This window comes from Tinamus guttatus, unplaced genomic scaffold (genome assembly GCF_059628265.1).
Source record: "Tinamus guttatus ecotype Peru unplaced genomic scaffold, ASM5962826v1 Tinamus_guttatus_pri_ptg000580l, whole genome shotgun sequence".
NCBI lineage: Eukaryota > Metazoa > Chordata > Aves > Tinamiformes > Tinamidae > Tinamus > Tinamus guttatus.
This window is the reverse complement of record NW_028289114.1, coordinates 199,821-211,965: the sequence shown is the minus strand read 5'-3', so window position 1 is coordinate 211,965 and position 12,145 is coordinate 199,821.

Below are 12,145 nucleotides of genomic sequence, written 5' to 3'. Positions count from 1 at the left end.
ACTTCAGAAAAAGCTCTGTTATAAACCTTTTATTTGCTAAGACGTGTAATGAGGGGGTCACATATGACAAATTATCATCAAGTTATGCAGATTAGCAAACAAAGTAAAATAGACATTTGCAATGATCAGCAGGTGCAATGGGCAGTAGAGACTTATGAAAGAAGAACGAAAAGGTTTTACATCTTTCTCTGAGGGATGCAGTATTGATCATTGCTGACAGCAGGATTCCAGACTTAATTGGTAGTGGCTAGTTCTTAGTTGACAGCCTATAAATTTTATCAGTTTATTGTAAACCAACAGGTGAATATTTTAGCAAGATGATGAGGCCCATAGCACAGTACAAACAAATGCAGGGATTATTTTAAAGAAATAGATAATTAAAAAATTGAAGTCCCTTATTAATAAGTGCATGTTATTTTCTTGACTTTTTTAAGGTTTTTGAAGTGACCAACATACTCTTTTTGCATAAAAAGCACAAATTTTGTCACAGAGAAAGCTTATTTTTTGTTGTCTGCTTACTTGTTTTACTGTGGCTTCTCTGACTGCATTTTGTAAAAAAATCATAGAGCTAACTAATGTGAACATATTCGTGTTTCAAGACATTAAGAATTGACTTTCTCTTATATGCTTTTTTTTTAATCTTCAAGTTGTTGACCTAAAACCATTGTTTAGAAAAAAAATCAATATTTGGCACACTAAGAGAAAAAGTGGTTGTCTTGGAAATATTGATGCCAATGTGCCCTAAGTGCTTTCAGTCTAGTAACCAGATATGCACAGTTCTGATAATCACCCCGTTTACCTAAAGCATCACTCAGTTGTGGCACTGGGCATGCGGAATGGTCTGGGATTAGAACTGCTAACCTTTGAGAGAGCCTTTGGACTTCTGCAGAGATAGCTTTTGGGGCAAAGCATTAATTTTCTTGGGAAAAAAGATTTCTCTCTATTTGAGAATGAAAAAGTACTAATAAGAGGAAGCTGGCTGGTTTTCGTGTTATCAAGCCTTAAATGATACCTGACTCTTTTACTCTCTAGCTGGTATGTTTTGGCAGCAGTGAAAAATTAGTAATAACGTGGACATTGGACTTTGGTATCTGTCGTTTTTCACTGAGTTTGATTGACCTCATGCGCACAGTGACACACAGTTACACTGTTAATTTGTACGTGAATCTACTGTTGTGGGGCATGCCAGGGCTGACAGAGGTTTGCTTGTAATTTCATGACTTCCATGAAAAACATACAAGTAATATGTGAACGTTTTTGCACTTGTTATCATATACTTGAAAAGCAAGGCCTGTACATATAAAATGGTATTTTTTAACCTGCAGCATAACTGAATTTTTTAGTTATGGCCCTTTTCAGGTTGCTGTATAATTGTTTGAATCTTTCACTTCTGTTTTCATGACAACATAAGCTTTTAAGTCCACCCTGTTTGGAAATTGCCATTATAACTATTATTCTTTTTCTTTTTTTTGCTCTGAGCAGCCGCAAAAATTCATCAAGTTAATTCCCTTCCTGACTTTAAAACGCAAACTGCAACCTGAGCAGTTTGGTTTGTTATACAGTGAACGAGCTTTGATTTGATTTGATTTGATTTGATTTTTATTGTATTTAATTCAAACTTTACTATAAAACAGCTCCTGGGGACACTTCATGAGAAACGTTTTGTAAGTAAAACAGCATTGAATTTCCAGTTCCATTTTTAAAGCTTATTATATACATTTTTGTCATGGTTGCTTATCTCCATAAAGTACCACTGCATGGGAGACAACTAAATGTTAGCTAATAGAGCTCGATGTCTCTGCAGGTTTTTCTAATGGATTTCCTTTCCCCCTGCTACGAATTCACGGTGTCATTAGCACAGTGGCCAGCACTCTGCGTGCTGACTGTGAGCAGTCTCCAGAGGGCTGCATTTCCCCTCTTCCTTGACTTCAGTTTCGTCTTGGCTGTTTGGTTGACATCAAATTTGTTATTTTTAAAAAAATACATCTCAAAAACCTGCTGTTGTTTAAATAGAGCAGAGAGTCTTTGTGGATGGCTGCACAATGGATTTTATGTTAAGATGTTTATACTGTCATCTTCAGTAGTTGGTGCTGTCTCCAGAAATGATCCATCTGTAACTTTCAATGGAGCAAGAATGTATTTCAGTAGCTGACGAGGTTAATTTTAAATGTATATTCTATTTAGATATACAAAGTTTTTGTTGAAACCATCTTTCCTTTTAAAAAAAAATCACAGTTTGGATGTAAACTAGGTACAAATTACTCACCATATATCACTTTTTTAAAATCACCTTCTAATTACTGTTTATATCCTGCTCTTACAGAAGGCTTTTATAAATGCTAACAGAATTACACTCTTGGTTTGATCCTGCTCCTACTTCCTATTGGCCAAAAATCATGCAGATCTAAACAGAGTTGGGTCAAATCCTTTGAGTGGATCCCTCCCTCGGGAGCCTCCTGATGCGTTGCACAGAATGGATCCAGGAAAGTAGATCATGACTAGTATGGCTTAAATTCACAGTGCACAGATGGCTTCCCTTTGAAATTGTGTTTATAAAGATTTACTTTCCTTATAAAATAAACCATGCTCAGCTAGGTAAATAAAGCAGAAACTGCAAGATGATCTGTGCAACATCACAGCAGGTGAAGTACATTAAAGTCCTTCTTAATTGCGAGTGTGCAGAGACCCTGCCTGACTGAAAAGGGTGATGGAATAGTTAACACGCCTGAACTTTACAGACATGTGGAGCAGCTTAGCGTTTTATACAAATGTTTTTATTACAGTAGCTTGTCTGAAATAAGAAATAGATTAAAGATTAAGCTGCTTGGGAAAATGGCAAATTTCCTGGCAAGGTAGGGGTTATTTGCTACATCAGATGACTGCTCTGTGCAGCAATACAGAGCAGAGGTGGATTCATAACCCATTTTGAAAAATCCTTTAAAACCTTTAGGAGCGTTTTGTCAGCTACCAATGCAGGAAACAGGGTAAACTTCCTATCCCGTGGTTTTTTTCATGTGCTATTTGGCATCTTTGTGTAAGAACACGAGAAGGTATCAAGCAGTGGCTATTAATGCATGAGTCATGCCAAGACTCTGCGGCAATTAGCATTCTTTGTATATTCTCTGACTGTTTGTCCCCTGAAAACACTGCGACAAGCAGCGTTTACAGGGGCTAGCTTCAGAGCCGAGGTGCGTGCTCGTGCGTTGAAGCACAGTCTGAGGGACTTTGCAGGCGCGGGCGCTGCCGAAGCAGCTGCCAGGCCACAGCCGTTAGCAGCTGCTGCTCCCTGTCGCTCTGCCTCTCTGTGCCGTGCCAGCATGGGCAATTCTGTAGCTTCGCGGCAACAGGAACTGCAAAATGATCTGGCTGAAAAAGGACTTTTAAAAATTCTGCATGCTGAACTACGTATTTAGTCTCTTTTACACTTGTTCAGGAGTTCTAACTGTAGCCTAAGTGGATACCTGAGTTAGCTTTAGTGGAGGCGGTAAGGTGAGCAGTGAACACCAGGAGCCTGGGCTTCAGTGTGGGCTGTTGGAGCCAGCTAGAGATCACGCAGAGCTGCTGGGGCAGCTGCCACTGGGGCCACTGGATCTTCATTGCTAATCCTTAACTCTGGCTTGGCTACATCTATTCAGTTTAAAATCACATCTCACAACCTTCAAGGTAATTCTTATACAAACATTTCAAATAACCATAGGGCAAAAGTCAGTCATACTGATAATGATAGGAATTTTGCAATTGATTCCAGCAGGGAAAAAGATGTCCTTACAGTATCTTTACTGGAGGTATCTTCAAGGAATAAGCATATTAAGGATCTGAATCTGTGTTTTCTGAATATAAGGTATAGTTGAAGATTCCCTGCCATGTGGAAAGATGGCTTTGAACGGCATACAGTTCAGTAGGATTCACTGGGACAGGACCAATGCAGTGTCATTTCTGTCATCCTTCGTAAAGGCAAAAAAGGAAGACAGAGACCGTGCCACCAACTGCCACAAAATATGTTATTTGCCAGAGAAATTTTTATCTTTGGGTAAGAGGACAATGGGTGTGTGTCATTATTTTGTGTGTATTGGAATGGCAATAGCCATCTCTGCATATACGTAGCAAGATCAGTCCTTCCACTGGTTTGCTCTCTGAGAGAAGCAAAAGTTATCTGTGTTTTTAGGGAGATTGTTAGATAGATGCTGTCATATTGCAGGTGATGACAGTCATTGCAATCAAGAATAGGACTCAAACATGTTATCTCAGAGAAAGTTTCTAGGGCTATCAGGCTAAGCATCTAGCCTATCATTCTGGAAGAATTTGGAAAAAAATATATATCAAAACAAGACACTGGACTATCCAGTATGGTATCTGAGACCTGGATTAACTATGGCCTTTTTCCTTACAGGTCGTGAACTGACCTTAGATAAAGAACTGCACCCTTGTTTTAATGTGGTTTTCTGAGTGAATTAACTAGAGAGTAGGGGCAGGATAAAGAATAAGTGGAATAGACATCTGAAATGATTTTAAAGACAGTTTTGAGAGCTGCCCTTCTCTTTACTACAAATGAACTTTTATCCTTAAATCTTTGTGATAGTTAAGCACTCTTGAAAGACATTTAACCTTTCTTCTTCCAGTTAATGGGTATAGACAAAAGTAATGCAAACCTCTTCCTGCTAGCAGGAATCATCTGGAGACTGGAAGGTGAATCTGAATATTAAGGTGAATATTGCAGGTTATTGAGTCTCTGACGTCGTTTTTCTGGGCCCCATCAGGGCAGCCAGCCACAGCAGTGGTGTAAATCAAGTGACGTAAATCAAGCATAAATATATTTCAATCGATTTAAATCAATGCTGTAGCATAAATGTAAGTGAGAAGAAACTCAGACCTAATATCTGTCTGAAAATCTACCTCCGATCAGGGAGGCTCATAGTGTAGAATCTACAAAACTTGTCTCAACCTAAAAGATTTTTGGAATCTCAGGACTTGTGTTTTGTAAATTACCAACCAGTTCACCTGTGATTGGTCACACATGCACCCAGGTGGGGAGGGCCACATGGTCCTTGGTATAAATTCAGTAACTGAGCAAGTAGATCCCGCATTGTTTACACCTTAGCAAAATCCTAAAACCCTTTTAGGAGCACCGTGAAGGTGATTTCTTGGATGTAACACTGCCTTCAAGTGGCCAGTTAAATGCATTGCAGATCCAGATTCCTTGTGGAAGTCCCGGGAGACTTCCAACAGCTGCTTTCCTAATCAAAGCCGTGCGGTAGATGGTCCATGCTCAGTTCGGGTCTCATTATCCAGTAAATCAGCTACACTTCTATAAACCACCTTCTCTTTTTTTGCCTGTTAGCAATTGTGCCTGTCTAATGGCATAATTTACTAAATCAAAACTGCTTTGAGAAACATACAGTTCAGCCATTCGTATAACTACTGTTGCCCAGATCTAGCCTCAGTAAATGACCTCTCAATTTTCTGAGGTTAGTCCTGCCTCTGTACAAGTGTGACTAGCTATGAAGCACAGGCAGAAAGCCTTGGATTTCTTCCACGTAACATATTGCCTGATGTGACATCCTTTGTTGTTTACCTGTGATGAAGTACAAAGGATATCACGGCTGCAAATACCAAGTCTCTCCTTTTCCGGGAAGACTAAGTTTCCGAATGCCCTGGACACCCAGCTTCCCAAAAAGCAGCTGGCAGTTGTGTGGTAACGCTAGTGTGCTGGCATTGTAGGTGCTTTTTCAACTCTGCATGGTGACATACATCAGGGACATCGGTGAGCCATCTCATCTAGAAATATAGTAGGACAGACCCCAAATGAGGCAGACTTGTATTGTTACGCCTGTTTTACTCATGAATAAACCTCAGTGCTGAGAGCAGTTTGCCCAAGATTAAAAGCAGTGATTGAACAGGAAACAAAACCCAGAGGTTCAGATTTCCAATTGGAGCTCTGGCTGCAACATCAAACCTCCCTGTGATTCTGCTGCTGATGCAGGGGAAAGCCTGAGAGTCTAATTTTAAGGGGGGTGTAGTGTTTTCTGTTAGAATTCTGTGCTTGTTTCAGCCACATTTGAAAGGAATGAGTCAGGGATTTGTATATGTAGGAATAGGTTTCCTCTCACATTACTCTAGGTATGGGTGAAATGCATTTCCCCTCCTATGAAGTTGCTGAATCAGAAGATAAGGTAGTGCCGCTGTCTGTCATTTTAGTGGCTGTACTTCGACCCCAATAATGAAAAGCCAGCAGCCTCAGGAGGCCAGTTTGGATAATGCATTTCATAAAAAAGCTGGCAAAGTCACTGTATTCTTACAAAGAATGATAGAGAAAGGACAAAGTCCAGAAAAAAATAGCAGTATTGAAACCTGATAAATTAAGAGAACAAATCCTTTAGTGAAACCTGCCCTGACTTGAAACCACAGGAGAGTATCTGACTTTAAGACCTGATCCATACTGCAAAAATGGAGATGCCTCCCTCTGCGCCGCAGACCATCTGTGTGACCGTCAGTATTCAGGAATCAGAGGCAATGGCCGTGGTTTGCACTTGCAGCCGTTACAGCTGTTGCATGAACATGCAAGGCGTTTGATATTGAACCTAGCAGCGGCGTGCAGAGAGAGAACGGCTAAACTAAGTGGGACACAGGTCCCCTGGCTGCAGACCTGTGTTGTAGCCGAAGGTCAGTGACATGACAGAGCAAGCAGGCTTTGTTTGCCATGGAATCGAACCACCCCATTTGGTGTGGGGCCTGAACCTGCCCACAGGTGAGTGTCTGAAACCCCGGGAGCTGCTCTGGCTGCCTTGTGTCTGTCAGAGTCAGGCTCTTTCTGGACTAGACGGGCTCCTGCAAAGTCTGAAGTCTGCTGAGCACCCAGAGCATCTGTCCCCATCTTCTGGGAAAGCAAGAGGAAGAACAAGGAGGGCAAGAGCTAGTGACACGAACAGGCTGGGACAGGCGAGGGCCAGGGAAAGAGACACAGGGCAGACTTGTACAAAGATTTGAAGAGGTAAGATTTGGAGAAGTGAAGAGACATAGGAAAGGACTGAAAGATTTCCCCGTTTGTTCCTTAGTCCAGCAAAGAATTTAAGCTTCTGTTTGACGTGGAGCCTGGAATAGTTCCATCTGTTTAAAGGCCAGCACTTTTGTAGAAGTACTCTGATGAGCTCTGCAGAAGGCAGACTTGCCAGGTATGTGTAAAGAAAGGATCCTACTACTGTCAGTAAAATGAAACTTCTAAAAATAATGCTATACATCTGTATATAAAACACATGAATGTACATCCTAGAAAACTTGCATGCGGTTTAGTTTGAAGGTAATTTCTTACAGCAGGCCAGGCTGCTGTGCAGAGCCCCAGTGCTCCAAATGTGCTGACTCCCTCTGCCCTGGCAGCATAAACACACAGCCCCAGCGCGACCTTCACTGTGGCTGAAATCATGGGTTATTATTAAATCATTCCATCAGACACCCAGGCAGGGTAGCAAACATACAGAGGAGGCATTTGCCAAGAAAAGTGCACTTCTGGGTACATTTTTTTTTCTATATTTCAGCCATTTTCCAGTACATCCTTTGCTTTCAAACCCAACCTGTCAAATGATAGCAAATTGCAAATGTAGTAGATCCAACTGTGCACAACTGGGGGTGAAATAGCTTTTCTTTGAAGCTGCAGCTACAGTCCACTTGAAAAGCTGTAGGGAGAAACAGAAATGTGCAAAAGAGTAGCTGAAATTCTGACCTGGTGATTCAAAGCACTGTGAATTTTGAAACAAATTTTCAGAGGAGCCATTAGGAGAAGAGCCCGTGAAAGAAACCACTGCTATAGCTAAGAAAGCAATCACTGGGTAAACAGCCTACTAAAAATGTTACTGTCTTCTAGATCAGCAGAAAGGCAAGAAAATATAAGTCTTAACGAATAATTTTAAACACTTAGAATACATATATTTGGCCAGCATTTATTTGCCTTGTTCTTCAGGTGGTGGAGATTCCCACTAGACATTTCAAGCAGAATGGAAGGAAAGATACAAAGGAAAGATCTAGGGCCCTTTTACATCTGAACTCTCCCTCGGAAGGGAAGGGGAAGATCTTTGCATCCCACCTTGGCTCCTGCGCGTGTCGGGACGTTCCGATTTGCTTTGCAGGTGCTGCGGTCTTGCTGCTCCCGTTGCCTCTTGCCCGCTGCGTTTGGGAGTGCTGGTGCACGGGCTCTCTCTGACGGCTTCATCTGTGCTGCAAGTGGAGGCTTCCCGAAGGGCCCAGTGCCGCTGGAGCACGGTGCTTCCATAAACGCAGTATTGCCCATGTGCAAAATGGATGTGTGTGTTGGCTCGGTGTGGGCAGTGTGTTGTTAACTGTGCAGTATGTTTTATACATACTGTATTTACATACATCTACAGTATGTTAGCAGGTTAGACTGTCAGATGTCTGATGGATTACACATGTGGGCAGTTACTGTGATCACATGTGCAAAACGTGAGATTGGAGGCCAAGAATCATAAGGGAATCCTTATGAAATCAGTTATGCACATACAATTCCAAATAAAACATTAGTTGAGGATAAAAGTGGAGAACCTCCGTAGCCATTTAGAGCGTTTCATTTTTGTTGTTACTCCCTGTGAGCAACATCACCAGTTACCTCTCCAACATTTTTCTTTATATTTGGCAACTAGTGATGCACTTTGGTATTTCTAGTGAAACTGGAACAAATGCTTTTGTTTAACAAACCTCCCATTCATTTAAATAGTTCTACAGCTTGCTGGTGCTGCTTTGTGTGCACTTTAGTGGTATGGATGATGTCAGTGCAGCTAAAAGCTCAGCAGCTATTCCTCAGATAGAAAGTGGCTGGAGCAAACTGTTATTTCAGTGAAGGTCACGTGCTTGGGGAATTCCTATTCTATAGGGTTGGTCTGTTAGTTTTGTTTTCTGTTTGTTTTGTTTTTTTCATCAGAATTTGTAATAGAAAAAAATGAAGGCTCATAAGGACTTTCCCAGCAATGTGAGATTACTCATAAATGTACTACTGGATTTGCAAAATTGACATTCTCTAGGAATGATTTTGGCTCAGATCCATATTTCTCAATCAACATACTTTCTCCTGTCTCCTTCCTTCCTCAGGCCCTAGTCAAGTATTCATTTCTATGAAGTAGTTTAGAAACTATGGGGACCCCAGGGGCCAACAATGAACTAAATGGGACTCCCATAGAATTAATAATTTAGGATCTAAATTACTCTGCCTGCACTCCCCATTCTAGATATTTGATCTAGAAGAAAACGACTCCTTGATATGTAATGCTGGACTTTCGGACATGGGAAGGAACTGGGAAAGTGAGACCCAGGGATTCCTGCTAACCGTCAGGCTGTGGTGAGAGCATGGAGCGGTGCTCAGTGCACCCCTGTGGCTCACGAAGCCCTTTCCTCCTGCCACTCACACCAAAACGTGGGACTTGTGTCCTGCTGCCCAGCCTGGCCAGGTGCACCATTGTATAAACCTCAGGCAATGTTCTCCTGCAGTCATTAAGACACTGCATAGTTTTCATCCAGCCCACAAAGTGTCAGCTCAAAGTGTCAGCCCGAAAACCAGAATATACAAAATGGGAAAGAAGTGGCCAGCTCACTACTGGAATGCGTAACAGAGGCGTCTCAGCTATGTACCACATATGTGTTCAGATTATGCCACCATTATTTGACTAATGCAAGCCTGCAAAAATCTCCTTTTCTCCTTGAAATGTTCTAAGCCTTTCACAAGGCAAAATTCAGCAGAATAACTCAGGTTTTAAAGTGAAGAGGTCAGAAATTAGCCCATAATGCAGAGTCAAGCTTAAAACAAAACAAACTTTAAAACATTCTTCCTTAAAATAGAAAAGGTGAAAGAAACGGAATCACTAGCTACTGTTGTAGAGCTTGGAGTAATGGCAAGAAAACACTTAGCTGTTTTGGCTGAGAGCAGCCGCTGAAGAATGTTGTGTCCTGCTGACTTGAGAGCTTTGCAGAGAAACTACAACAAAGTTACCCTTCCTCTTCAGTAACAGCTAAACTTAGAAGAGTTTCCAGTTTTTGCATGATTAATTGGAAGAACACCCTATTGATTTATTATTAAAAAAAAAGCTTATTAAGACAGATTTTTTTTTGCCTTCTTGATCTCATACCTAAAACTGTGTTTAGCGACCAGAGTGATTAAGATTTTAAGAGTGGGTTGCTGGTTAGTACCACTGAAGTTCATGCTTGTCACAGCTGTCACCTAAAGAATTGACAACTTACCTATCAATAAAGGAAAGAAAAAACAAAGAGAGGATAACACAAAAATGGTAAAAACACAGCAGTATGTGCATAGACCAGTGCTCATTCTGCCTTTGGAACATAAAGGGAGACAGGATTAGTTACAGGGTTCACAGACCGACTTCTTTTCTGCATGTTTTGCTTAGTTCCCCCCACAAGCCCCTATTGCCTGAGCAATCCTCAGGGTGGTACTATAGTCATCAGGCAAACTTTAGTGACCTTCCTGCTAACTGTTTTTATAAGACAGTTAAATATTCCCACTGGATATTGTGGAGACTAGTTCATGAATCAAGGAAGTCAGGGATGGGAAAGGGCCTTTGGGTCATCCTCTCCATCTCTCTCAGTCATAAACTTTTCAGGCGAAAAAAAAAAAAAAAAGGAGAAGATGGTATTTTTTGCAGCCAAATAGATGATTTAAAAGAAGACAGAGATGCTCCAGAGCACAAATCCTGCAAGTGACTATGCATGACTTACTTGACAGCTTCTGCTTTTTCTTTGTAAATTATTTCCTTCCATTATTGTTGCTGTTTTGTAACCATAAAAAGTAACTTCTTGCTAAGAATGAATTATGGATCCTTCTTGTGCCATATTATAGCACAAGATATAGTGCTCTAGCATTTGCCTCAGACTTTCATTCTCTGTCTATTGCAGCATTCTGTGATTTGCAATTTTGACTCAATAACACAACTGAGATTTCCAGCTCTCATTTGCAGTGCCCAGGCAGTGAAACACAGAAATATTGTAAGGTCGGTACCAGAAAGATGATCACTATTTATGAGTAATTAAAATAGGATAGTGGGTACTAGAAACACTTAAGTTTCTCTCTTAACTCACTGTCATGAGGCCCTATGAACTTAACGCCACCTTAAGAAACATTATTTGAACTACTCCTCTTCCCTGTGATCCTAGCCAAATTGTCGGTAATGAGTTTCCTTTTGTTACTTTATTAAAGCTACTTCTATAAAAACAGCTACTTTTCTGTAAACATCAGCTGTTCAGCACATTTATTCTCTCTCTGCTGTTGCGGAGCAGTGTGACAGCACTGGTTTCATTATTGCTTTTTAGTTTTGTCCCCTTCTCCATCTCTCTCCCAAAGGGAAAAGATTTTCTAGCTGAACTTTTAGGTTCTGGTCAGAACAGATTTTGTGACAGGTAGGAACTATGCAAAGGCTTAGAATTCTTCTTTTCTTTGGTACCGAGGGTCTACCAAGCCTCCCAGACAACCCGGTATGTTTTCTATTAGTACAGGCTCAGCTCTGACCTCAGAGAAGGGATCTCTGACTGTCCTGTCCGTGAGTTGGATACTGCTTTCAGCAGCTGGTGTGCTTGGCTGAACAGGGCTGTTTAAAATAATAATAATAAAAAAAACACAAAGCCCTCCTTGTCTCTTTTGTGCTTTCCCTCCGCTCTGCTCCTACATCAGCCTACTATAGAATATCCGTCTGGGACAAACAGACCAGTTTTCATCAGTTGATTTCAGGTAACTTTTAGCCGCCTCTTTAGGGAGTTTGGAAGAGCTCAGCGGGATGTACAGCAGAGGAAGGATTTCTGTTGCTTCCATCCGTGCTGTTGCCCTGTGGAATGAAGGCAGGGCTGCCCCTGCAGAGCCTTCCCGAAGTCCCAGCTTGCACAGTGCAATAGGAGACTGCAAGAGACAGCGCACCTTGGCTGACACAAGGCTGGGCAACCTGGACCTTCCAAGCACAGAAATCTAGAGTACATGTACCAGCAAAATCAGCAGTGTCCCCGAAATGCAGTTCAAAGGCAATTCTGTCCTTAAGCACATGTTGCAGGCCTGGCTCCATGGGGCTCAGCTGTCATCCTGAGTCAGTTCAGCACATGTGTCTCCAAATTCTTCATTCTCTGCAGAATTCGGAGGGGCTGGGAGTCCCTT